This window comes from Alnus glutinosa, chromosome 10, assembly GCF_958979055.1.
Source record: "Alnus glutinosa chromosome 10, dhAlnGlut1.1, whole genome shotgun sequence".
Taxonomy (NCBI): domain Eukaryota; kingdom Viridiplantae; phylum Streptophyta; class Magnoliopsida; order Fagales; family Betulaceae; genus Alnus; species Alnus glutinosa.
Genome location: NC_084895.1, coordinates 18,997,377 through 19,024,120, shown reverse-complemented (window position 1 = coordinate 19,024,120; position 26,744 = coordinate 18,997,377). Strand labels below are relative to the sequence as shown.

The 26,744-nt window shown below is 37.5% G+C and overlaps 2 pseudogenes; both read left to right on the top strand.

Moving 5' to 3' along the window:
* Positions 1 to 9,927: 9,927 nt before the first annotated feature.
* Positions 9,928 to 13,829, top strand: LOC133879606 (malate dehydrogenase, cytoplasmic-like; annotated as a pseudogene).
* A 7,664-nt stretch (positions 13,830 to 21,493) lies between these two features.
* Positions 21,494 to 26,124, top strand: LOC133879605 (malate dehydrogenase, cytoplasmic-like; annotated as a pseudogene).
* Positions 26,125 to 26,744: the final 620 nt, after the last annotated feature.

Sequence of the window (26,744 nt, the reverse complement as noted above, 5' to 3'; positions counted from 1 at the left end):
GATGAGCGTCCGGACAGTATGACACGTCGTCCGGACGGCTGGAGCTTTGGACAACTGGGCGTCCAGACGAGAGGACACGTCGTCCAGATGGCTGACAGGGAACCGCATTTTCTGTCTTGTAAATTGTGCAGAATCTTCTAAAAATACTTCTAAATAGCGGAATACCTGTTAAAAAGCATCTTTATATATAAGTGATTTTGTCCAATAGAATGTGGCCAATTACAAACTAACAAACTCCCCCTTTGGCCATTCTAGGACAAAAATCACTTGACCGGTAAAAATACAATCTCGATTCAAATAAAAATTACTCCCTATTTTTGTCACAAAGGGACAAAGGGTAAAATAGAGTAATAAAAATTAGAGTTAAATACCTTTAAGGTCCCTGAGTTTTGACAACTTTATTTTTTAGTCCCTGAGTTTCAATTCGCATCACAGATGATATATCAATTTTGGGAAATGACCAAATTAGTACCCCGGTTAACTTCTCCGTCCAAAAATTAACGGTCCGCCACGTGTCAACCTCAGAAGTTGACATGTGGCACTATATAAAAAAATAAAAAATAAAAAATCTTTAAAAATTAATTAAAAAATTTAAAAAAAAATTGAAAAAACTAAAAAAAAAAAAAAAAGGGGGTGGCTGAGCCACCCCCTTGGCCACCATGGGGGTGGCCGGCCACCCCCATTTTGGCCAGGGAGGTGGCCGGCCGGTCTGGGGTGGCCGAACCACCCCCATGTGGTGGTTCGGCCACCCCCTGGACAGAAAAAAAAAAAAAAAAAAAAAAAAAAAAAAAAAAAATTGGGATTAGGGTTTTGCCCTTGGGGGTGGCCGAACCACCCCCGTGCCCCTTGGGGGTGGTTCGGCCACCCCAAGGGCAAAATGGGAAATTTTTTTTTAGGGTTTATTTTTCCCGTTTTGCCTTTGGGGTGGCCGAACCACCCCCAAGGGGCACGGGGGTGGTTCGGCCACCCCCAGACCGGCCGATCTGGGGGTGGCCGAACCACCCCCGTGCCCCTTGGGGGTGGTTCGGCCACCCCCAAGGGCAAAACCCTAAACCCAATTTTTTTTTTTTTTGTCCAGGGGGTGGCCGAACCACCACATGGGGGTGGTTCGGCCACCACAGACTGGCCGGCCACCTCCCTGGCCAAAATGGGGGTGGCCGGCCACCCCCATGGTGGCCAGCCACCCCCTTTTTTTTTTTTTAGTTTTTTCAAATTTTTTTTTAAATTTTTTAATTAATTTTTAAAGATTTTTTATTTTTTATTTTTTATTTTTTTATATAGCGCCACGTGTCAACTTCTGAGGTTGACACATGGTGGACCGTTAATTTTTGGACGGAAAAGTTAACCGAGGTACTAATTTGGTCATTTCCCAAAATTGATGTATCATCTGTGATGCGAATTGAAACTCAGGGACTAAAAAATAAAGTTGTCAAAACTCAGGGACTAAAAATGTATTTAACCCTAAAAATTAAAACACACCAAAAATTACTCCCCCTAACGGTCTCAGAAGGACCAGGGTAAACAGAGTAATAGAATCCAGGAATTTAACAAAAGTAGCATAATATAAACCAAATGTTTTGAAAAAGTTAAAACAACAATAAGGAAAGCTCAAGCATCCTCTGCCATAGGCGCAGCCCTAGGTGCATCATCCTCATCATCACTACTGGCTAGGTGATGGAACTTGAGACACTCCCGGAGATCCAGCTGATTCTGCTCAACATAGAGGTTGATGGAGTGAACCACCTGCTGCATGGTAGAGATGGACTCTTGCATGGATGACAAGAGAGCTGCATAGTACTCATCCCTCCCTGGATAGCTGCCAGTGCCTCCATGATCTGAGAATAGCTGGCATCCTGCTGAGGTGGCAGAGCAGTCTGGGAGGAGGACGCCATGCTCGGTATGCCTACAGGAATAGGTGGAGGCGGGGGCACCTCATCGTCATCTGGATCATCTCTCTGTAGCTGAGCATTTGACTTCATCAGAGTCTGCTTGCTTAGTGGATACTAGATCTTCATCTTTGGCTCGCCAGTAATACTGATGTCGGACTGCAGAATATCTGTGTGAGCAGGCAGCCAAATGGAAGACCGGCATTGCCCTCATCACGGGCCTCTAGAATAATACCCAGAATGTGCTTGCATAGGCAGAAAGGCAAGCGAAGGCTAATGGCATAGACAAACTGAGCCCTCTTCAAAATCAGGTCACTGCGCCTGACAACTGGCCATAGGTTGTGCTGAACAATCTTAACCAACATGCGATGAGGAGCAAATAGTGCACCGATCCTGATGATGGTGGCATGCTCCTCTCCCTTTGGAACTGCGTGGAAGAACTCTCGAAGATCTTCCATAGAATGAGGAAGTACTACCTCATTGTAAAGGCTGCCAAGCATCTCGAGGACAGATACTCCTATGAACTGATTGATGATCTGGGGATCAACAGTAATAGTATACCCTCCAACATTGGACTGAAGCACCAATCCGCAATCATCGTCCTTCACCACCTCTAGGTGGGCATAGAAGAGTCTCATCAGCCTGGTGAACACCACACAGGCGCAGTTGTGAAGATATCTCCAATGATATGTCTGGATAGTGTCATGGATACTATCCAGAGGTGCCACCATAATGTCAGAGCGGACCACATTCTGCTCGGTAATGACTGGGCGGTCCATGATTTTGATTCTGATAGCTGCCCTATCTCCCTCTGTCCTCTAACGAACTCTGCGCTATGGACTGCCTGCAGACATGATTTTGCAAAAGAGACCAACAAGATTTGCCAAGACAAATAATCCAAAAATATTCTTGTTAGATCACAAAAATTTAAGCATTATAACGGCAGTAAATAGGACTTTTCTAAAAATACAAACAGAAAACATCCCACCGTAGTCCCCAAAAATACTATCACAAATAGTCTCAACACAACAGATCTCACACATATGCATCTCATAATCCCAACAGCATTCCTAAATAAATCAATATTCTAATAGTTTAAAATAAACTGAAGAGAAAAATACTAGAAAAATACCTGGAATGTGAGAGTAATGCACAAAAAGGCAAGAAAGGGCAAGATAATGCCAAAAACTTGCAAAAAATCACGCACTAAAGGCCAAAAGAAGACTTTTTGGTGGGGTAGGGTGAAAATGCAGCGACCAGGGTATATATAGAGCCTGTGGGTTCCCCGTCCGGATGGATCATTAACGCCATCTGGACACATGTTGCCTAAAAAATATGCAAACAAGTCACACGCGTCCGGACGAGTAACCTTACCGTCCGGCAGTTGATGCCGCGCGTGCGTTTGGACATGAACAGAACCGTTCGGCCAACTGAGCTACCCCCGTCCGAACGCCAAGAGCGACCGTCCGGACACTTCACACTGAAAAACTGAAAACTGAAGAAAAATTTGCAGAATTTAATTTTAGTCAGTTTCAAAACACACATGTATAATCCACTGATAACACAATTAGAGAGCATCTCAAAACTAAGCAAAGATATAAAAGAGAGTTGAGATTTCAATCAACACAAATATTTTCCTGGACATAGAAAATTTAAATAGATGACTCAACTCATGCAATGTGTGTGTGTGTGAAGACTTAACCCACAAGGTGTGACTTTCAATGATATGACAAATAGCAAACAAATTTTCTAGACAAGAGAGAAAATCAGTGAAAGATTAGTCAAAAGTCAAACCTTATAACTTACTAGGGCTTAGCCACCCTCATCTGATACACTCCCCCTATAATGCAGCACATAATTGTTTTACTTGTACCATGAAGGACAAGGTAAATTTTTACTTGCACATAAAGGGCAAGGCATATTGCAAATTCAGCACATAAGCAATGAATATACAATTAAAGCGCATAATTCATAAGATTTACTACTTGATTCTTATGGTGCTGCAACCTAGAGAGAATGCCATAGTTTTTAGGTTCTAGGTTCAACTAGCATGTGGTCAATTTGGCCATCTTATCAAAGACTTCTTCTCTTATCCAAAATTTCTAGAAACAAAAAGCCAGAGAAGAAAAGATGTACCTTTAGGGGAGTCTTGGATAGTGCATATTTTCATCGCAAGAGGAAAGAAGCTATCCAATTTTTTGCATATACAAGAAAACACTTGGCAGATTATAGTCATAAACTCTCAATTATATCTAAGCAAAGTAGATTAATACATAAAGAATTGAGATATCAAGTGAAAACACATGCAATATCTGATATGCCAAGAAAAAAAATCCTACAAATTCTCCATTTTTTTTTAAATAAAAAAAAAAATGCAATATGGAAATAACATCATATGCAAGGCAAGATCAAACCTGTGTAAGCTCAATGATGCCAATACAGAAAAACAGTCGCTCAACCTGTTTTTCTGTCTTCCCCAACAAGTACCTGCAAAGTTCTCTCAAGAGAAATAGGGGGCAAAACACAACTGGTTCCTAGATTGCATACAAAATATAGCAAGTAAGATAAGCAATCAAACCTGATGCTATAGGATAGCAAGTAAGATAAGCAATCAAACCTGATGCCGTAGGATTAGGAACCAAATCCTAGGCATGAACACCTATACCCTCTAGGTGCGTCTGTTCTCCCTCATGGGGTGACTGTCCTTCTTGACCCAAGCCTGCCTTCCTATGGGTGGTTGCTGGCAGGACTTCATTTGCTGACCCATCCACTCCATCATGCTCTGCATCCAGATAGGTGGCTCACTGTGGTATTGATCTTCTTCCACCTTCTGAGGCCTTCTAAACTGCTTAGATTTGGTCTTTGAGGTGCCACTATGATTGGCTGGTACAAATCCCTACTGAGGCCACTGATGCTGAGATGCTTGGAACCTAGGTGCACGAGACCAAGGAGCTTGATATTGAGGAGCTTGATACCTTGGTGCTTGCCTCTATGGAGCTTGGTAAGGTGCCTGATACCTTGGAGTCTGATTCTGGGTCTGGGGTCTAGTGCCATGATTAGCTTGTCTGGGTACTTCTTTCTTGGCCTTGGCTTTCTGTGCTTTTAGAAGGGAACACTGAGGACGAACATGCCCACTTAGACCGCAGTGATTTATGGAAGGGGGCTTCTGAGTGCCTAGAACATCTCCAATGATCTTGTCCTTCCCTTTGTCCTCAGCAATGGGGGGAGGCTCTGGAACTGCAGGTTTGACAAATACAGTCTTGGAGGTAGAAGGAGTATTAGAAAAGGGAGCTACATACCCAAGACCAGTCTTGTCAGTTGGGCTCTTCTGAATAGACAACATATGAGTCAGCTTTTCATCAGTGACTCTTCTAATTGGAGCTGTGTCTCTAGCAGCTTCTCCTCAAGCTCTTGTATTCTATGCAGCAATGAACTTTTCTCAGTCTGCAAACTATTCAGATCATGGATATGCTGCTTTCGCCCTTCCCTCAACTTTTCATACTCTAAGTAGAGAGTCTTGTAAGCCTCCTTGAGCTCTTCCCCATTATCATTATGCTCCGAGTAATAAAAGTCCTCTTTCTCAACGAGTGGTGCTACGAAGACCAGAAATTTTTCAGACTTAGGAGCTTCTTCTTCTGACTCATCACTAAGAGTTACATTGTACGGCTTCCCTTTGCCCTTCTTAAGGTTCCCACAATTAGCTCGGATATGCCCAAAACCTGAGCATTCATAACATCTGGGGCCTCTGGGATCGTTCTTTTCTGCTTCATCAGGTTCAGCTTCTCTGGGAGCATTCTTCTTTTCAAAAAACTTCTTCTTAAATCGGTCGTCGCTCATAAGTCTTCTGAAATTTTTGGCCAACATAGCCATAGTTTTTTCTTCCTCCTCAAAGTCCTCTTCAGATGAGGCTTCAACCCGTTTCTTAAAAGCTTTCAGGGCAATATTCTTTAGCTTCTTGACTGAGGGCAGAGACAGCTCATAAGTTTGAAGAGATCCCACCAACTCTTCAATCTTCATTTCTTCTAGATCTTTGCTTTCTTCCATAGTAGTCACCTTGATCCTAAAACGCTCAGGCAAAGATCTTAGAATCTTTCAAATGAGTTTTACATCCGAGACAGGCTTCCCAAGACTCACCATGGAGTTTCTCAAGTCACTCATCTTGGAGTAAAACTCTCCAAATGTCTCTTCTTCCAACATCTTAATTTCTTCAAATCTAGAAATCAACATTTGAAGTTTTGCAGATTTAACAAGTTTAATGCCTTCATATGTTGTTTCCAAGATTTGTCATGCTTCTTGAGCTGATTCGCAATTTGAAATTTTTACAAATTCAGATGGTGAAAGTGCTTGGCACAAAGCATGGAGGGCTTTATCATTGGAAAGCCATGTGGTTTTCTGAGGGACTAGTTCGAGGGCTGCATCCGCTAGTTTAGTCCAACCAGTTTCAACAATACTCCAACAGTCAATAGATTTTAAAAAGAACCGCATGCGAGCCTTCTAATAGCCATAGTTCGTACCGTCAAAGGCAGGAACAGTATTAAGAGTTTGAGACATTGTAACAGATAGAAGTCAAAATAACACTCAAGAATTAAATCTAAACAGAGTGTACCAAGCTCTGATACCAATTGAAAAATGGAATAGACTTCTAAAATAAAGGCAAGTGTGTGTGTTCAAAGTGTTAACAAATAATAATGCGGAAATTAAATCAACACAAGATTTTTGTTAACGAGGTGTAAACTCAAGATGAGAAAAACCACTTCAGGGCGGCCAAACCTAGAATATCCACTATTTAGAAGACAAGACTAGTTACAAGATAGTAGCACTCACATACCCCTAATGCAGTGGTCGTACCTTGCACTCTAACGTGTAGCCTAACACGAACGCCTCCCAACCAGGTCTCCTACTTGAAGGGGTCTTCAATGGAATCCTTTATGTTAAGGCCGACCCCTAAGATAGACTTCAGTTTAAGCGTAGCAACATCACACACAGCAACGGCTTCAGAGAGAACAACTCAGCTCAATAACCTCATAAAATAACTCTCTAAGCGCTAGTGGAATTCAATACCGAATTCTTGCAATTCTCAAGCGCAGGAGCCTCTATTTATAGGCTGAGGGCTCAAATGAGCGTCTGGCTTGATAAAGTTTGGTGCCGTCTAGACGGTGGTCATAAGCCGTCCGGACAGACAACTGTGCGACCGAAATTCTGAGATTTTCGCTGAAAATCTTTCCTGTTTGAGAGCCGCATCCGGACGGTGTTGCCCTATCGTCTGGATGGTCACACGTCCATTGCAAGTGATTTCCTTATAAAGGCCTCGCGCGTCCGGAAAAGGATGGCCGGTCGGATGGGTGATCTACTACACGCAATTTCCATATCTATTGAATGCGCATTCAGACCATGGCAGACTAGCGTCTGGATGGTTGATTTTGAATTGCAAACTTGCCTTAAGGAGTAGCGCGTCTGGACGGGAATCCACGTCCTCCGGACGGTTGCAGCAATCTTCCCATATTTGATTTTGGAAAGAAAATCTGAAGCTTGGTCGAACACTGAGAGTCGTCCGGACGGATGCAAGCTGGAGCAGTTTGAAGCTTTGTGACACTGAGGAAGGTCCGAACGGGAATCCACGTCATCCAGACGGATGATGCTTTAGTCTGATGAGTGTTCAGACGGTATGACACGTCGTCCGAATAGCTGGGCGTTCGGACGGGAGGACACGTCGTCCAGACGGCTGACAGGGAACCGCATTCTCTATCTTGTAAACTGTGCAGAATCTTCTGAAAATACTTCTGAATAGCAAAATCCCTTTTAAAAAGTATCTTTACATATAAGTAATTTTGTCCAACAGAATGTGGCCAATTACAAACTAACACATTCCATGGTTAACTAGAGCTTTGGTGTATTTGTATTAGAGTAAGGGTAAAAGTGCTAAATTGTTTGCTATTCAGACTTTTGTATAACGAGTACATATTATGCTAATTTTCTGCATAATTAAGGATTACTGTAGATAGTAGCGTCCCAATATGTTTCTATTGGAATTATAATTTGGAGGCATTACAGTAAGAGTAATGTTTCTTGTACAATTTGGTTAGGCCCTGATCAGCCTATGATTCTTCCAATAAGGGAGTTAATATATCGGATAGACTATATTGTTTAATATATGACATGCTTACTTAATATCTTTTATGCCTTACCATGATATTCTTTTCATTCTACAAAAAACTTCATTTATATTATAGCTTATGAGTTGTAAACCTTTTTCTAAATAACTAAGTTAACATGATAACCTATACACAATGTGTATTATTACTCACTAAGTCATGAATTTACGCTTGTATCTTTTCTACAAACAAAACACCTATTGTTTTATAGTTGATCCGCCTATAGATGTCAAATTTGAGGTGGATCTTGAGAAAGATGCGGCCATTTGACGTAGTGATAATCAATCTTGTTTACGCTTGAGGACTTCTTGCAAGATTTCGAAAGCTGCTCATAGTAAATAGTATTTTTTAGATGATGTTGTCGACATAGAGTTTTGAAGCATATTTATACATGAAGGTTTAGTTTAGATATTTTATCTACTCAAAAAAAGAAAAAAAAAAAAAAAAAAAAAGAAAGAAAGAAAGAAAGTTTTATATCGATGATGTGCATAATATAATTTTAGTTAATGTGATGATTCTTTGTAAATACTTTAGTTGTAATGATTAATGTTGATATAATGATAGAAAATCATAGGCTTTCAATGCTTAATATTCTCTTTTTAAGAAATAAAGATCCCTTAGTCATATTTTCTGAGAAAAATAAATGGGTAGGCGTAATAAAAGAGTTAATTATGAGTTAATTAATTTATTGAAGCGTTACACATACCCATTTCGAATCGGGGTTTTTTCTAATCCAAGATTCCTCTCAATTCCTTGAGTTTCCTTATTGTAATTACTGGGGATTGAGTGCTGGCTATTGTTGTTGTGATCGTGTTTTGGCTTCGACCCATTGCCCCTGTCCCTGTCACCCCGCCATGCCATTAGGTCTCTCACCCAATCCAAACGCCAAATGCAAGACCCGTAGGGTCATTCCCTGTCGCTTTCACGACCACCCGGCGAACGAGGTTGCCCTTGTTAGATCCTACACCTGTACGTGTTTACGTGTGAAACTCTTTCGCGCGAGTCGGGTATTGATTTTCTCATCTTGACTTGCAACAGGTTTTGATGGCACACACTCTACTGACTCTAGTAAGGAAGTGCCAGTGACAAGCAGAAGAGGCGGGAGCTTCAGCTTCCCATGTCCGACAGACATAGGATGAGGCCGAGGCGGCCACCTCAACCACACATGGGTTAAATGTAATCTTAATCATGAGTATAGAAGCTATCAGGCACTCTTCTTTTGCAAGCCGGTTGTTAAGAATGAGTTTTACCCCAAGTTTGTACCACAAGCTCTCTGCAAATGTGGCAAAAAACCCATTTAGGATTCTAGTCACTGGCGCGGCTCATTGCATTAGTTTATTTTCAATATTTTCTGCCTTTTTGGCCAATGAGAAAACGTGGGAAAATGACAGAATCAGTGATTTTCAATTTGAGATTTTTATTCTTCATTGTGAATATTATTATCCAGAAAGCAAAAACCTCCTCTCAACTAAGTTTAGAACTATCATTCAGCATGGTTGAGGTGGTTCGAAGTGGGTTTTGCGTTCAATGGAAGTTTCAAAATTTAAATCTATTTTGTTTTTTTTTGTTTTTTCTTTCCTTTTGATTCTCCGAGAGCAAACAGAAGGATAGGTTCTTTTCGTTGGATTGGGGGGAGCTATTATACCTCTGCATCTCTCCTTGAGTTTGTTTTGGTATCTGAATGCCTTGTTTTGCAGGTTTCCTTTAAAACTATTTGTTTTCATTGATAGTATATATATCATCCGTTAATGAATCATACACAAGATAGGATAATTTTCTGTAGAAATCTACCAGGAAGTGTTATTGATCTGTTTGTTCTTGAGAAAAAGGAGTAGCTTGCATTGTTTCAGAAGGGTCTCGTTGTTTTGTTTTCCATTTCTTTCTTTTGGAAGCTTATTAGATACATGTGGAGCTTCCTAAAGAGAAAGAAAGAGAAGGATCCAGTAAGAGTACTGGTCACTGGTGCTGCAGGCAATTAAGCATAATCCGATATTCCTTTTTGTTTTTTTTGTTTTTAATATTTTTTTCTTTGTCCTTGCTGGAAACATTTGATTGTTTTATTGTCCCCAATTTGAAATTCGAATGGCATTTATTATATCCCCAATTTCATTAGCTGAATTGAAATTTTCAGTTGTATGATTTCTTAATTTCAGCTGAGTTTCTGAACCATTCACCTGAATTCTTATTCAGATTAATAAACAATAAAACTTTAGCCTCTCCAAATTCATGTAAGCGTGCTTAATCTAAATTTGGCTGTACATGTGGACTATTAATCTTCCAATTTATTTATTTATTTATTTATTTATTTATTTATTTATCTTTTTGGCATCTTTAGCTCATACCAATATATTTGTTGATTTCTCATTCTTGGAACTAGAAGTCCAATTGGCATTAATTTCTGGTCAGTTAAATTTATTAGATTTGTTGTTGTATCGATAAACATGGTAGTGTGATGGTCCAAGTTTTCTGGATTTTTGTCACAATTGTTGTCAAAATCTAACAACAGTAAATACAGAATTCTTTTTCTTCAATCTCATCGCCAAATTCATTTGAAATCATGTTTGTATCTGATTCACAACTTAATGCAATAATGTTCTGTGATATGATTCCTCACATAGCTACTGTCATCTCTCTTTTTCTTTGAAGATGAGTTTAAATGTCCTTTTTTGTAGATTATCCAAAGTAGTCCTGAAAATCGTAAACTTTTTGTTGTTTTTATCATCGATATTATCTTATACGCTGTATTAATATTCCAACCATTTGGGCATTTGTACCGGTGAGAAGTGTAGTTTAAAGAATTCAAATTGAATGAAAAGCTTGATGTATATCCATATGATTGTTGTTAGAAGTCAAGAAGCAAGCAAATTTGGTTGTTGATATATAAGTCTGGTGATTTCCTTTTTTTCTATGCATGGTTATAGTTCATTTATGTTTAGCTCAAAATTATTATTTTGTATTTTTGTTCAACAGGGGAAGAAGGGCCGAAGGCTATGCTATTTTACCAATGATTGCAAGGGGCAATATGTTAGGCCCTGATCAGCCCATGATTCTGCACTTGCTTGATATTGAAGATACGGCTGAAGCCTTGAAGGGGGTGAAAATGGAATTGATTGATGCTGCCTTTCCTCTTCTGAAAGGTTTGCCTCTTAACCATATGTTGTACCGTTGGACTACGGCTTATGTGTACCCTTTGTCATTTAGCTTTGATATCTTTCTTGCTTGCTTTTTGGATTCTTACTTATCCAAAAAAACTTGAGAGCCAATTCAATGTAGATAGAATATTGTCTCCCATGAGGTTTCTAAAATCTTGTCTTGAATATGGTTCAACAGGTGTAGTTGCTACTGCAGATGTTGTCAAAGCTTGTAAAGGCGTCAATGTTGCTGTTTTGATTGGTGAATTCCCACCGGCGGACGACATGGAATTGGAGGATCTGATATCTAAAAATGTGCCAATTTTCAAGGCTCAAGCTTCAGCCTTAGTGCAGCATGCTGCTGCGGATTGCAAGGTCAGACACCCAATACATTGCCTGCATGAAATAAATTCTGTATTTAATTCTTTGGGGCATATATTACGAGCTCAAGTAAGGTGTTGCACATATATCTGATATTGGCTGCTGAAATAATGATGAGGGAATGACCCTTTCAGTTGGCAAGGTCATGCAAGGATTTCAAGGACACCCAAGCTTCTAACCTGTATTTGTTTCTGTCTGTGAGTGTACGTGTGGTGTACGCGTTTGCGTGCTTGAGTTTTAGATATAAGATTTTTCGTGTCCCCTATTACTCTCTGACACTTTTGTAGAAATTTATTTTTATTAGTTGACCTCAATACATTTTATAGTTTTATGTATATATGGCTGCATCCACTTTGGTAGTCATGAATATTATACGCTGATTATAGTTATTATGGAATGTTGGACATGTTTATTAAGTTCTAAAAGAGGAGGCCTTCAAATCAGGAGATTCCCTCTCAAGGACATGATAAGAATTGGTGAATTAAGATGATTTTCATGAGGCCTTGGTAGACGATATTATGTTTAAGATCTGGGAATCATAAATAACTTAAAACTAATGATATTAATGAATACATTAAGATTAATTTTAGCATCCTGTTCTGTCATTGTTAGCATGTAATAAGTGTCCCAGTCCATTCCTTTAGACTTGATTCACTATGACTTCTTATTTATAATCTTTGGCTAGGTTTCACTGGTTTTATTTTAGTTAAACATTCTTTTCCACTTGCCTTCTGACATGTTTTCTGTCTTATTTACAATATATTCACTGAAAACAGATCATTTTCTTCTAACAAATGTTGGTAAGAGTGAAGTTTTTAGAGGATTGCTTTGCAGTTAAATTTTGGAAATGATATTCTTTCCTATATTGACAAATTGGTTTTATTATGCAGGTGCTAGTTGTTGCCATACCACAAAGCACCAATGCACTCATCTTGAAAAAATTTGCTCCTTTTATCCCAGAGAGAAACATCACGAGTTTGACATGACTTCGTCATAACAGAGCATTAGGCCAAATCTCTGAGAGGCTAAATGTTCATGTTAGTGATGTCAAGAACGTAATCATATGGGGCAATTGCGCTTCAACTCAATATCCAGACGTCAACCATGCAACTGTAATCACCACCAGTGGGGAGAAACGTGTCAGAGAACTTGTTTCTGACAATCATTGGTACCTCAAAGTTTCCAACATGCTGACTTATTGCTTCTTTTTTGATATGTTTGAATTATTTGGAAATAGTTTGTTGCTGGTCAAATGCATAATGTTATCCACATGTTGGAGTCTGTTAATTATATGAGTCCCTCTCCCCTCAAGATAAGTGGTGATTGAACATCTATGAAGACAAAATCATGGAAATTGAAGATCATGAAAGTAAAATAGTTAGTGTTGCAACCGATTCATATTGACAATCTTTACATCTTTATGCACCCTTGTCTCCACTAACAAATCTCCATTTTTATCATCTGTCTTAGGTTGAATACCGAGTTCATCACCACTGTGGAGCAGCGTGGCGCAGCCATTTTCGAAGCTCGGAAACTAACGAATGCATTGTCTGTTGCAAGTGCTGGTTGTGATCATATACGTGATTGGGTTCTTGGGACTCCCAAGGTTCATTTTTCTTCCTGTCAACTTTTTCTATATTTTGTCCCAACTTTTTTTAACTTTTCTTTCCCTTTGGCTTTATCATTTAGGGAACATGGGTTTCTATGGGAGTGTTCTCTGATGGGTCTTATGACATCCCACCTGGCCTTGTTTACTCTTTCCCTGTTACATGTGAAAAAGGACGATGGTCAATTGTGCAGGGTAAGTTCTCTGTGTCTTATTCATCCCCCCCAGAAAAAAACACAAAGGTTCTCTGTTTCTTCAAAGTTGGACTGACTCCTTATTTTCAGAACTACATTTGACTGTAATCTAATCTACATGGACCAATACATGTTGTTTGTCAGTTTATATTGTTTTCATGAGAGTATTTGTTTATTATGGTAGGGCTGAAGATCGACGGAATCTCTAGGGAGAAGATGGATGCAACAGCAAACGAACTCATTGAGTGGAAATCAAATATTGACCTATTCAACCCATCTTCCCTAGGAGAATAATGGAGTTCATTCATAAATCCATGAAAAATAAGGAGTTTCGATTATACCATTCTAGCTTTTTATGTACTACTTTTATGGGGACTTCATGAAGCAGCTTCCCACCTTTACGATCTGTTTCACTGATAATATGTTCTCATTCATTTCCTAGACAATCTTTTCAAAGTTTGTATATATTGATATAAACAGTGGTGGAGCCAGATAATCATTGTTGTAGCCGCCTGCATAGAAACGACCATTAGACTTCTCACTATATTTTAGTTTTTAAATTTTTTTACAAAAAACATAATCAAAACGGACAAAGTAGCTAGTTTATGGTGCAACAGTTTAGTAATTCAAATAATTTTAAAACAAAAAGAAATCATAATAACTAGAAAATTATCTTATAATACAAATAATAGAAAAACCTGTTCATTAAAAAAATTAAATAAAATAAAATTGGAAGTCACATATGTAACTAAAGAGAAAACCATAAAAACAGTGCTTTTAGAAGAGAAGTGTGGCTTACAAGTGACCCCAAAAAAAAAAAAGGGTCTAATAGAAAGCTATAAAAAGGCAAAAACAAAAAAGCAAGGATGCAATTTGGGAGAGAAGTTACTTTTTAGTTTTGTACTTTTTAATCTAAAAATACCCTGACACTACCTGGCTAACCAAACAAAAAATAAAATAAAATAAGGAAGTATGGGGCCGTTGATTTTTTTTCCCTATGTAGTAGGGGTCGTTGATCAATTAGTTAAAAATTTTCCTTAATAAAGTAAATTTTTTAAAACAAACTGTGGGGCTATAACCTATGGGCTTAACGCAGTTCCGCAACTATATATATATATATATATATATATATATATATATATATATATATATATATATATATATATATATATAAAATTAAATCATATTTTACTAAATGTTTTTAAAGTAAAATCAAATTCAAGGAATGGATTTTAACGTTGATTTTCTATAACCTAAATAACTATATATATATATATATATAAAAATTAAGGCCTCATTTAGTGAAGTACAGTGAGTGGCGCAAGCGAAGGGGTGGCTCCGACTGTAAAGGTGATCTCAAGCCACCCTTTTTGTTAGGGACAAACTTCTTTATGTCATTTGAAATAGAGAACAATTTTATATTCAAAATTTTATTTTATTGCATTTAAAAATGTACGTAATGTCACATGATGAACATGTTGTCATGTTATTAAAAAATTTTAAATTACGTAACGTCATGTAGACCATAATTTTATATGAAGCGACATGACAAATAGACAACGTGACACTACTCTCGTTAATTGTTTGGACAATAAGGTTATAGAAAGATCAACAGGTATGTCCTAATGTTAGAATATGTGATTTCCATATTAGGTTTATAGATTTTTCTTTATTAAAGATTTACCATTTATGTTTGATTGTAATCAAATCTCAATCTTATATTTATTGTATTCTCTCCACCTACCACATTTCTTCTATAAATAGGGTTATAGACTTATAGTGTGTTATAAATCATCAAGTTAAATAAGAGCAAAATATAGCTTTTAGAGCAATTTTGAATAGCGAATGTAGGCCTCTAAGACTGAACGACTCTAAAATATTTTGTCTTCATTTTACCTTTTGAAGGGTAGAGATGCCGATTTGGGTGAATTGCGATGGCTTAGGTCATGGGTTTGTTGTGTTCGAATATATCAGATACCAGTAATTCGAGTAAACTTTCCGACACCCACAATACTCTAATTAGGTTTTATTCTAGGTTCTAGGAATAACAAGATCAAAGGAAATGGATGTTTGACAATTCAATAATTTTTCCTTTGTCTTTTCTATTCAAAAATGTCAAACTTCTTTCTTCACATTATCAATCCATTCATCCCCCTTTTCCTTTCAAAAATTTATGCCAAACACACTAAGGCTGCTTTGAGAAATCCCAATCCACCACACACTTCAAGTAGGTTGCAATTCTCATACCTTTTTTCATTTAAGAACTGCAAATTAGACACAAGCCTAACTAACTGTCAGGAACATGTATGTAACGACCCAAGGAAAAGCGCTAGCCACATCTGCGTTATCACCCCAAAAGGACTAGTCAATTTGAAGCTTTTCCAAGAATCCATTATAAAGCCCAGTTTCACCTAGTAACTAGGCAATGTGGGACTTAACACCCATGAGTATCTTTATAAACTACTCACTCTGTGAACTATTCATCTCTTCCCAATATAGGACCGGGGTGTTACAATGTATGTGAAATAATTGCATCAAAAACAACAGAAGATTCCCAAGGAGCGAGCTTGGGAATCATACAGAGTTGTTTCAATTGAGGCAGAATTGAAAGTAGAACATTTTCAGCTTCAGATTTCATGGTTCCGTGAAATGAAGCGCGGAAGAACTCCATTCCTTATGCTTGATCCGAATCCCGGGAGGCTCCTCTAAATTCGAAAAACCAAACAACTGAAATTCAGATCCCTTAACAGGTTTGGTTCACGAATGGTGTTTGAGAATCAAAGTTTTGACAGTTGAGTTTCGGGAAATCTGTCGATTGGAAAAGTCTGGAAGTGAAGTGATTAATCAATTTTAATTTTTTTTTTATTTAATTCTTGAGTATATTATTCAACAATCATTGAGTTGTAATCAAAGATCTGTCTTAAAATATTACTCTTAGCTGATGAGTTTTAGAGAAATTCGAATAATTTGAAAAGACATCTTTTTATAGAAAAGAAAAATTACAAAAGACAATGGAGTCTTGCAAATTATGAAAAGACTTTTGAAGCAAAAAGAATAGATCAATATGACCATATTAATTTATATGACTTACTTTGGATGGGAAAAAAAAAAAATGTATTGATTCAATACTTAAGCCATACAAAATGCTATCTTGTACAACTTTGTCTTAAAGAAAGTTTTATTTAAATAGAGAGTTATTATAAAATAGTAACTTTTGATCGATTGAGATAAATCACAAGTTCATGTTTTTTGTTAATTAGAAAACAAAATATTGTCTCCACGTCAGGTTTATAAGCTTCCAAATGAGTAATGCTTATAAGAATTTGTCTACACTCGAAAGGGTGAATTGTTGTTAATATGAATATTGCCTTAAAGAAAGTTTTATTAAATCGATAGCTATTTAAGAATGACAACTTTTGGTAGGGTGACACATTATAACTTAAATGGTTTTTATTTTCTAAGAATGAACAAATTATCCCTGCTTAGGGTTATATATGTGCTCCTAAGTTACTATGGAATTAATTAAAGAATCCATTAAACCCATAAGGGTCAATTGATGTTCATATGAACATATGAAAATTTATCATTTAAAAGTTTCAATATATTGAATGAAAGAACCTAAAGAGGTTCTTTATTTATTAGTTTCTCAAAAATGAAGACAAGGTAGCACTTTCTTTTCAAAAACAATGGTGAGTTCTCTATCATGCATGAGGATTAGGGCCAAACTCTTGTTGTTTGCAGGTCGTGGTCTGATAGTCCTCACGAGCTACAAGCCTATGAGAGTCACCAGCGGACACTTGTTGAGACGCCAAGAATTGGGTGATCCCATGAAGGTCACCAGTAGGGACATTAGGTCTCAAGAGGAGGTGATCATGATTGTGACTTCCCACATCGCCTGGGTATGGGAATGAAGATGTGCTTGTATGTATATTCGCATCCTTCTTGACACAACATGTTTTACAGCCGTGATGGACCTATCAGAACTTCGTAGTTAATCGTGCTTATGTTAAAGTAATAACAGAATGGGTGACCTCCTTGAAAGTCTAATTCGAGGGAGTCAAAAGCATACAATATTATGTCATTGGGGATAAATCGTTACACCTATGCCCTTAAATAAGGTCCTTCCCACAAGTTTTGTGTTGAAAATTTATATCCAAAAGCATGTAGACTATAACAAATTGATCGTTTAGTGCACCAATCGATCGTTTTGTGCCATATTGCACAGTTCCATCGTTTGAAAGCAACGATCAATCGTTCTTGTGCAACATTGTACTATTCGATCGTCTTTTTATAAAACCTCAAAGACAATTATTTTTAACAAGTTTTCGACACGAGTCATTAACACTTCAAAATTCGTTTAATTGCTTACCAAGTAGGAGCTAGAATATTTTGGTAACGTGTGTATGTGTGTGCGCCTATATATATATATATTACATTAATTCGGATTTGTGTAGTTTTAACATAATATTATTCTTACGAGCTTAAACTGATGATTAAAAAGTGTATCCCACATGTCTAAACGGGGTGTTAAAATTACAAATATGTTTTTGGGGTTTATTATTTCTTTGTGTTTGTTTATTAAGCTGTAAACCTTTTCATAATAGATGTACAAATGTTTGTTTTGGTGGTTTGAGGTCTTAGATGATGGTTTAAGATGATCTTTTTTAAAGTCCTAGGGCCTCTAGAGGCCTCACCGGGGTTGAGAGTTTTTTTTTTTTTGGGGGGGGGGGGGGGGAGGGGGGTTTGGGAGTGTTATGGCTGAGCGGGGATCACCACTAAGGGGCGATCGATCACCCCTTGGTCTAGCATGCTGTTTTGTCAGTTTTTGAGGTTTAAGGTAGGTGTTTTGTTTCAATATAACCTTATAACAATAGGGTTTTTCGTAGAGGACATTGTTGAGGAGTTTAAGGATGTTTATAAAGGAAATCATTACGATCAAGGTAAGTGAAACTCATTTGAATACTATTATCACTTTCTTTTGGCATTCTTATTTTATATATCAAACATCCATGCTTTTTACTTACATGGAACATTTTAAACGATTGTGAACTCCGTTTGTGAAAAATGGGATATTACACAATCCATTTGTGAAAAATTGGATATTGAAAAAGGTATGGTGTATCGTGTAAGTTTTTATAATTGCATGCATGTAAAAGACAACGGTTAATTGCATCGTATAACATGACTTCCATGTACGAATAGCTGTCATGGGCTTATTATAACGCCCTGAGGAAAATTAACTAGTAATGATTCCATGACACGTCACCCTTTCGCATTTGGACGAAATGGAAACACAACGAAATATTATACTCGTTGGAGAGTATACAATAGAAGAATTTTCACTTACCAAATAACAAGATAGCTACTAATCATATCACGATAATTATCATTATTATATATAAGTTTGTAGGTAAGAATGATATGTAAAGTTCTCATTACTTTATGTAGCTATCATTGATTAGACAAGTTATGTATTGGTCATAACATTCCATGGTTAACTAGAGCTTTGGTGTATTTGTATTAGAGTAAGGTTAAAAGTTCTAAATTGTTTGCTATTCAGACTTTTGTATAATGAGTACATATTATGCTAATTTTCTGCATAATTAAGGATTAATGTAGATACTAGCGTCCCAATATGTTTCTATTGGGATTATAATTTGGAGGCATTACAATAAGAGTAATGTTTCTTGCACAACTTGGTTAGACCCTGATCAGCCTGTTATTCTTCCAAAGAGGGGGTTAATATATCGGATAGACTATATTATCATAAGGTGATATGTCAAGATATCAATGGTTGGGCGATTGAGGAATCAAGGAAGTGGGTTGCAGCTGGCTTTTAGGTGGGTTAAAATTGATTATTTTATTAAAATAGAGAAGAAGTTTAGATAAACTGATAGACGAAGGTGTTAAAAAGTGGTTAATTAAACTAGTAAAAGTTTATTTTCGTTAGCTATTCTAGATAAAATTTTGAGATAATTGCACCATTGGTCCCTGTGGTTGGCTCTAATTGCAAATCACTCCCTATGGTAACAAAATTAAATGGGGAATCCCTCTAGTAAACCATAATAACAAATAGGTCACTGAACGTGTTTTCCGTCAGCCATTTTAACAGTTGCCGTTATCCCGCCATGTCAGAACCAATCAGAGGCCGACAAGTGTAATTTTTTTTTTTTTTTTTTTTAAAAAAAATATTAACACAAATTTTTGATTTCACGTCATTTTTTCCACAATCACACGTGTCATTTCTTCCACCTCAGCTACAGTAACTTTCTAGGGTTTTCTTCTATTTTTATTTCCCCCAAACGTAACCCCCCCTTCTTCTCCCTCCCATCCTCACGTGTCGATGGCCACCATGTCTCTGCTCTGCACCATTGGTCCCTGCCCAGCGCCTCGATCATCTTTGCGCCCAGGTTGTACACTATCTCCATCTCCGTGGACTTCAGGGTTAGCTTACCGGTCTTAGAGGCTGCTCCGGCGACGGTGGGGCAGTCGATCTGGATCTCCACGACCTTTCCCTCGATGACCTCGGTCTCCTCCTTGATTCGCACGCCGATGGCCTTGCGGAAGGCCTGAGTTAGGGCTTCTGTCTTCAACATCTCCAACAAGAAGAGCTCGCTGCCGGGGAGCATGGTGAACGGGGTCTCCTGGCCAAGCAACTTGGCCAGGCCCATGGCGATGGCGGTCTTGCCGGTTCCGGGCTGACCCACCAGGAGGACTGCTCAACCATCGATCTTACGCTCTATTCGCGTTAGGTCCCGACTCTCTGAGAGTTTCAGCTCCGCCATAGCTCTTCCGTATAATAGTGGCGGTGGGAAACTAGTAGTACCAGAGGGAAATAGAGCGCGTTGGTTTTAGGGGTTTTCTAGATTTTGAATGTGAAGACAATCTTTCTTTCTTCTCTTTTTAGTACACTGAGTTGGTCACTACGCTAGAAAGTGTTAAATCAAAATTTTGTGTTAAATATTTTTTAAAAAAATTACACGTGTCGACCTCTGATTGTTTCTGACGTGAAGGGGTAACGGCAACTGTTAAAATGGCTAACGGAAAACACGTTCAAGGACCTATTTGTTATAATGGTTTACCAGAGGGATCCCCCATTTAATTTTGTTATCACAGGAAGTGATTTGCAATTAGAGTCGATCACAGGAACAAATGATGCAATTATCCCGAAAATTTTATATAATCTGATGAGAATGTCTTATTTTAATTACTGGGGATTGAGTGCTAGCTATTGTTGTTGTGATCGTGTTTTGGCTTCGACCCATTGCCCGTCACTGTCACCCCGCCATGCCATTAGGTCTCTCACCCAATCAAAACGCCTAATGGAAGACCCGTAGGGTCATTCCTGTCGCTTTCACGACCACCCGGCCAACGAGGTTGCCCGTGTTAGATCCTACACCTGTACGTGTTTACGTGTGAAATTCTTTCGCGCGAGTCGGGTATTGATTTTCTCATCTTGACTTGCAACAGGTTTTGATGGCACGCACTCTACTGACTCTAGTGAGGAAGTGCCAGTGACAAGCAGAGGAGGCGGGAGCTTCAGCTTCCCATGTCCGACAGACATAGGATGAGGCCGAGGCAGCCACCTCAACCACACATGGGTTAAATCTAATCTTAATCATGTGTATATAAGCCATTAGGCACTCTTCTTTTGCAAGCCGGTTCTTAAGGGTGAGTTTTACCCCAAGTTTGTACCACATGCTCTCTGCAAATTTGGCAAAAAACCCATTTAGGATTCTAGTCACTGGCGCGGCTTATTGCATTAGTTTATTTTCAATATTTGCGGCCTTTTTGGCCAATGAGAAAACGTGGGAAAATGACAGAATCAGTGATTTTCAATTTGAGATCTTTATTCTTCATTGTGAATATTATTATCCAGAAAGCAAAAACCTCCTCTCAACTAAGTTTAGAACTATCATTCAGCATGGTTGAGGTGGTTCGAAGTGGGTTTTCCGTTCAAGGGAAGTTTCAAAATTTTAATCTATTTTGTTTCTTTCTTTCCTTTTGATTCTCGGAAAGCAAACAGAAGGATAGGTTCTTTTCGTTGGATTGGGGGGGAGCTATTATACCTCGGCATCTCTCCTTGAGTTTGTTTTGGTATCTGAATGCCTTGTTTTGCAGGTGTCCTTTAAAACTATTTGTTTTCGTTGATAGTATATATATCATCTGTTAATGAATCATACATATATGTCACAAGATAGGATAATTTCCCGTAGAAATCTACCAGGAAGTGTTATTGATCTGTTTGTTCTTGAGAAAAAGGAGTAGCTTGCATTGTTTCAGAAGGGTCTCGTTGTTTTGTTTTCCATTTCTTTCTTTTGGAAGCTTATTAAATACATGTCGAAGCTTATTAGATACATGTCGAGCTTCCTAAAGGGAGAGAAAGAGAAGTATCCAGTAAGAGTACTGGTCACTGGTGCTGCAGGCAAGCACAATCCGATTTCCTTTTGGTTTATTTTTTTAATTTTTTTTTCTTTGTCCTTGCTGGAAATATTTGATTGTTTTATTGTCCCCAATTTGAAATTCGAATGGCATTTCTTATATCCCCAATTTCATTAGCTGAATTGAAATTTTCAGTTGTATGATGTCTTAATTTCAGCTGAGTTTCTGAACCATACACCTGAATTCTTATTCAGATTAATAAACAATAAAACTTTAGCTTCTCCAAATTCACGTAAACATGCTTAATCTAAATTTGGCTGTACGTGTGGACTATTAATCTTCCAATATTTTTTTTTTTTTTTTTTAACCTTTTTGGCATCTTTAGCTCATACCAATATATTTGTTGATTTCTCATTCTTGGAACTAGAAGTCCAATTGGCATTAATTTCTGGTCGGTTAAACTTATTGGATTTGTTGTTGTATCTATAAACATGGTAGTGTAATGGTCCAAGTTTTCTGGCTTTTTGTCACAATTGTTGTCAAAATCTAACAACAGTAAATACAGAATTCTTTTTCTTCAATCTCATCACCAAATTCATTTGAAATCATGTTTGTATCTGATTCACAACTTAATGCAATAATGTTCTGTGATATGATTCCTCACACAGCTACTGTGATCTCTCTTTTTCTTTGCAGATGAGTTTAAATGTCCTTAATTTCTGTAGATTATCCAAAGTAGCCCTGAAAATCGTAGACTTTTTGTTGTTTTTATCATCAATATTATCTTATACGCTGTATTATTCCAACCATTTGTGCATTTGTACTGGTGAGAAGTATAGTTTAAAGAATTAAAATTGAATAAAAAGCTTGATATATATCCATATGATTGTTGTTAGAAGTCAAGAAGCAAGCAAATTTGGTTGTTGATATATAAGTCTGGCGATTTCCTTTTTTTCTATGCATGGTTATAGTTCATTTATGTTTAGCTCAAAATTATTATTTTGTATTTTTGTTCAACAGGGAAAGAAGGCTATGCTATTTTACCAATGATTGCAAGGGGCAACATGTTAGGCCCTGATCAGCCCATGATTCTGCACTTGCTTGATATTGAAGATACTGCTGAAGCCTTGAAGGGGGTGAAAATGGAATTGATTGATGCTGTCTTTCCTCTTCTGAAAGGTTTGCCTCTTAACCATACGATGTACCTTTGGACTACGGCTTATGTGTATCCTTTGTCATTTAGCTTTGATGTCTTTCTTGCTCGCTTTTCTCTCTTGCTTTTTGGATTCTTACTTATCCAAAAAAACTTGAGAGCCAATTCAATGTATATAGAATATTTTCTCCCATGAGGTTTCTAAAATCTTGTCTTGAATATGGTTCAACAGGTGTAGTTGCTACTGCAGATGTTGTCAAAGCTTGTAAAGGCGTCAATGTCGCTGTTTTGATTGGTGGATGCCCACTGGTGGCCAGCATGGAATTGAAGGATCTGATATCTAAAAATGTGCCAATTTTCAAGGCTCAAGCTTCAGCCTTAGAGCAGCATGCTGCTGCGGATTGCAAGGTCCGACACCCAATACATTGCCTGCATGAAATAAATTCTGTATTTAATTCTTTGGGGCATATATTACGAGCTCAAGTAAGGTGTTGCACATATATCTGATATTGGCTACTGAAATAATGATGAGGTAATGGCCCTTTTCAGTTGGCGAGGTCATGCAAGGATTTCAAGGACACCCAAGCTTCTAATCTGTATTTGTTTGTGTGTCTGTGTGAGTGTACGTGTGGTGCACACGTTTGCGTGCTCGAGTTTTAGATATAAGATTTTTCTTGTCCCCTATAACTCTCTGACACTTCTGTGGAAATTTATTTTTATTAGTTGAACTCAATACATTTTATAGTTTTATGTATATATGGCTGCATCCACTTTGGTAGTCATGAATATTATACGCTGATTATAGTTATTATGGAATGTTGGACGTGCTTATTATTAAGTCCTAAAAGAGGAAGCCTTCAAATCAGGAGATTCCCTCTCAAGGACATGATAAGAATTGGTGAATTAAGATGATTTTCATGAGGCCTTGGTAGACAATGTTATGTGCCTGGGTCTGTGATCGGGTAGTGGGTCTATGGATGGGCAAATCTGCAAGATTGGATTTCCTGAGTTTACCTATGGTGAAGGGTGATGAACAGATACGAGGTATTCGAGGTACCTCTGCCTCCCAATTCAACTATGAAAGTTGTAGTTTTGTGGTAAATATTTTCTGCCCTTTATTATGAATCCAGACCTCTATAAATAGAGTTACAAGGTAGAGTAGAAAATATGGAATTACATAGAATCCCTTATTCTATGGAATTCTTTCTATAGAGAAATTCCCTTATTTAGCAATACCCTATTCTAGTGGGAATCAATATCCCTTATTATTAGGAAATACTGTCCTTAAAGGATGATTTCCTTCCTTTCTATTTCTAGCCTTCTCAACTCAGCCGCCACTTGTATCTTTTCCTTGAACCCTAGCTAGGTCTTCTTTTGCTTCCTGCCCACGTTTCCTACGTCTCACATAGGTCCGTAACAGACAATATTATGTTTAAGATCTGGGAATCATAAATAACTTAAAACTAATGATATTAATGAATACATTAAGATTAATTTTAGCATCCTGTCATTGTTAGCATGTAATAAGTGTCCCAGTCCATTCCTTTAGACTTGATTCACTATGACTTCTTATTTATAATCTTTGGCTAGGTGTTCCACTGGTTTTATTTTAGTTAAAAATTCTTTTCCACTTGCCTTCTGACATGTTTTCTGTCTTATTTACAATATATTCACTGAGAACAAATCATTTCTTCTAACAAATGTTGGTAAGAGTGAAGTTTTTAGAGGATTGCTTTGCAGTTAAATTTTGGAAATGATGGATTGGTTTTATTATGCAGGTGCTAGTTGTTGCCTTACCACAAAACACCAATGCACTCATCTTGAAAAAATTTGCTCCTTCAATCCCAGAGAAGAACATCACTTGTCTTACACGAATTAGTCATAACTGAGCATTAGGCCAAATCTCTGAGAGGCTAAATGTTCATGTTAGTGATGTCAAGAACGTAATCATCTGGGGCAATCTCTCTTTCACTCAATATCCAGATGTCAACCATGCAACTGTAACCACCACCAGTGGAGAGAAACGTGTCAGAGAACTTGTTGCTGACAATCAGTGGTACCTAAAAGTTTCCAACATGCTGACTTATTGCTTCTTTTTTGATATGTATGAATTATTTGGAAATAGTTTGTTGCTGGTCAAATGCATAATGTTATCCACATGTTGGAGTCTGTTAATTATATGAGTCCCTCTCCCCTCAAGATAAGTGGTGATTGAACATCTATGAAGACAAAATCATGGAAATTGAAGACCATGAAAGTAAAATAGTTAGTGTTGCAGCCGATTCATATTGACAATCTTTACATCTTTATGCACTCTTGTCTCCACTAACAAATCTCCTCCATTTTTTATCATCTGTCTTAGGTTGAATACCGAGTTCATCGCTGCTGTGCGGCTGCGTTGGTTATACATTGTCAAAGCTCGGGAACAAACGAATGCATTGTCTACTGCAAGTGCTGCTTGTGATCATATACGTGATTGGGTTCTTGGGACTCCCAAGGTTCATTTTTCTTCATGTCAAATAGCATTCGATCTTGCAGAACTTATTGCTTCTATATTTTGTCCCAACTTTTTTTAACATTTCTTTCCCTTTGGCTTTATCATTTAGGGAACATGGGTTTCTATGGGAGTGTTCTCTGATGGGTCTTATGACATCCCACCTGGCCTTGTTTACTCTTTCCCTGTTACATGTGAAAAAGGACGATGGTCAATTGTGCAGGGTAAGCTCTCTGTGTCTTATTCATCCCCCAAAAAAAAAACACAAAGGTTCTCTGTTTCTTCAAAGTTGGACTGACTCCTTATTTTCAGAACTACATTTTACTGTAATCTAATCTACATGGACCAATCCATGTTGTTTGTCGGTTAATATTGTTTTCATGAGAGTATTTGTTTATTATGGTAGGGCTGAAGATCGACGGAATCTCTAGGGAGAAGATGGATGCAACAGCAAACGAACTCATTGAGTGGAAATCAAATATTGACCTATTCAACCCATCTTCCCTAGGAGAATAATGGAGTTCATTCATAAATCCATGAAAAATAAGGAGTTCCGATTATACCATTCTAGCTTCTTATGTACTACTTTTATGGGAACTTCATGAAGCAGCTTCCCACCTTTACGATCTGTTACACTAATAATATGTTCTCATTCATTTCCTAGTCAAATCTTTCCAAAGTTTGTATTGATATAAACAGTGGTGGAGCCGTATAATCATTGTTGTAGGGGCCGTCCAAATATCAAGAAAAAGATGAACTAGAGCGGAGAGCCGCCTGTGTACATTAGACTTCTAACTATATTTTTAGTTTTTAAATTTTTTTACAAAATGCACAATCAAAACGGATAAACTAGCTAATTTCTTCAGAAGACAAAAGTCAGAAGGCGTGATAGTAGCTAGATAGGTTTATGGGAAGCTATTAGTCTAAAAATCATATTATGCGTGCATCCCATATATGATTCTCGAAAAAGTTTATTTTTTTCTAATATTATTTAGTTAAAAATATATCATCAATCTTTTAATTTTATTGTTTGTTACAAATAAAATTATATGTTCTTAAGAGTACTATTTTCACAATGAATTTTCACGCTACATAAATATTTTAATTTATAATTGAAATATGAGGTCAAATGATACTGTTTATAAATTTATTGTTAAAAATTTATTATTCTTTCAACTTTATAATTATCTACTAAAACAAAACTATATATTTATGTGTTTTCTCTTGCATAATCTTAAATTTTAATTATAACATACACTGTCTCAATTTTTTTTAGTAGGCGATAAACTATTTCTGTTTTTAAATTCTTTTGTACTATTAATTACGTCTTCTTCTTTTTTCTTTTTTTGTTTTGTGGAGGTTAAA